This window comes from Octodon degus, unplaced genomic scaffold (assembly GCF_000260255.1).
Source record: "Octodon degus isolate 3935 unplaced genomic scaffold, OctDeg1.0 scaffold00181, whole genome shotgun sequence".
Classification (NCBI taxonomy): domain Eukaryota; kingdom Metazoa; phylum Chordata; class Mammalia; order Rodentia; family Octodontidae; genus Octodon; species Octodon degus.
In genome coordinates, this window is record NW_004524757.1 from 3683288 (window position 1) to 3686026 (window position 2739).

Below are 2739 nucleotides of genomic sequence, written 5' to 3' on the forward strand. Positions count from 1 at the left end.
GTACTGAATGCTATGGTGACTCCTATGCCTGCCCCCAAAACTAGGCATGGTGGAACACGCCTGTAATCTCAGTGCTCAGGAGGCTTGGACAAAGGATCACTGCGAGTCTGAGCTGCATAGCGAGACCCTGTAATAAATAAATAAATAAATAAATAAATAAACCTAATTTGTCGAAAGACACACTATGATCATGAACTAAGTATCAGTTCTCCAGCTATAGATCTATGGATATAGTCCTATACAATCACATCAGCCTTTACTTATTGATATATTTATTTTTCCACAGTGGGGATTGTAGCTAGGAATTTACCACTGAGCTATATCCATAACCTATTTTTATTTACTTTTCCTTTGGGGACTCGGTCTGTTTAAGTCATTAAATTGCAATGCCTGGGCTGAAACTTGCAAGCCTCCTGCCTCTACATCCCAGATTTCTAGGATTACATGCATGTGCCATCAGACCCAGGTACACAGCAGGATTTGGTAAATATCAAGTTTATACGATTCTGAGTTTTATATGAAATTAATTTCAGAAATAAAAATTTGGAAAAGAATAAAAAATTGGAGGTGTGATACTCTTTCCATGATGTAACAAACCAAATTAAAACAGTGTCATATTAGTAGACAGACACATCAAAAGAAAAAGAACTAGAAGTAGGCATAAAAATATAATCTATTGATTTTTCACAAAAATGCAATGCAATTCATGGAGAAGTAACAGTCTTTTCAACAAATGACACTTAAACAGTTAGACATCCACATATACAATTAAAAAATATGAACCAAAAATCTAAAAATTGAGGTCTTAGTTATGTTTACTTCCATTGTTTTTCTTTTTTGGTGATAGGGATTGAACCCAGGGCCTAACAGATGCTCTTGATCGCTAAGTTACACATTCAAATCTAGCGATCTCAAATCATATGCATAAATTAGCTCAAAATGGATCAAAATCTAAATAAAATTACAAAAGTATAAAATTCTAGACAAAAGCATTAGAAAAAGTATGTGTGCCCTTTGGATAGGAAAAGTCCTTTACATATAACAATAAAATCATGCTTTGTTTTTCTGGCTTTATTTTATTTATTTTTTTAATTGAGAAACACATATAAATGAGACAGTTTCAAAGCTGATTAATAGGTTAGTGAAGACTCGGGAAATAAGAGAACCTGTACTGTAACAACATGTAACTCAGTTGTGCTCCAAATTTTCTGATAAATAAGATTATGGGGCCACAGAGGAAAGTGATTGATGATGTAGAGTGTGCCTGGGGAGAGTCACATGGAGAGAAAACATTCTCTCAGGCTTTCACAGAGAGCAAATTGGTCAAGCAATGGCCGTGACTCATCCACAAGGCTGACACTGACAAAGGATCTACAGTCTGAGCTACAGGATCTCAGGATAAATCCTGAGGGGATTTGACTGACCTTATCGGATACAAAAGTTACACTTCTTGTTATGTGGGTCTTGCTTTATCTTGGTCTTAGCTATCCAGCAGAAAAGTATAAAAATGAGATATATAAAGTAAGGCCATATTAATATGATGAACTGTAAAAGGCTTAACTCAATAACTTCTGGGGATAACCCACTAATATTGTGGACTGCTGGACAGTGTTGGATTATTTAGCTGAATTCAAGCACCTATAGTATTTTCATGCCAATAGAATATCCACCTCTGATAGGACAAAAAAAAAGGATACAAAAGAAAGATTATTTTGTATTTATATATACAAAATAGGATAAATATACAGCTACTTTCGATTAATTCAAAAATCATGCTTTGTAAAAGACAGACTTACATTGGATTTCATATACCTTAAAACATTCCTATAAAGACATTGTTAAAATAATGAAAATGCAAGTCACAGGTTTGGAGAAAGGACTTACTAATTATATATCTGACTTTTATGCAGAATATCAAGAAAATCTAAATTCAACAGTAAGATAAAGCTACCATTTTAGAATAATGAAGAAAACATTTCATCAGATACTTGGCCAAAGATAAATGGTAGGCCAAGAAGAGAAAGAAGCAAGCAGAGTGAGACAGGCAAGTGCAGAGGAAGGCACCCAGCCTTGTTAGCTGTTTTAGAGATGCAACTTTAATTTATTTATTTACTTATTTATTTATTTGGTATAGGATCTCGCTGCAGCTCAGACTTGTAGCAATCCTCTTGTCTCAGCCTCCCCAGCACTGGAACTACAGGCTTGCACCTCCACACTCAGTTTCAGGGCCTGCACAGCACGTCTGGGGTTCTGGGGCCTTGTCTTAGTTACTCTTCTCTCATTGCTGGGACAAATACCCAATACCCAAAATGAAGGAAGGAAAGGTTTATTTAGCTCACAGTTAGTGGAAGTTTCAGTCCATACTCCGCTGGCTTCAAGGCAAATGGCATCAGAAAACAAAGAAGAACAGAGGAGGAGCAGCAGCAGTTGCGGCATCCATCCAGCCCCTCTCTTCCACCTCCTATGCTGATTGCGAAGATCGGCGCTCCACGGTAAAGATCAGAGCTCCTCTGAAGTGGTGAGATGGCATGGCTGCGAAGATCAAGCGCCTCCAAAGTTGCACAGGTGTCCTGGCTGTGGCGATACTGACCAAGACCAGGACTTTTCCAAGGAAGCAGGGAGAGAGTGAAGCACTCCCCCTTTTTGTGTTGAATCTGAATCACTCTAGGGCAGCCTCCAGGACCAATCAAGCCCCAGGGCCGGACCAAGACCCAGGACCAACTACTCCCAAGGGCGGGA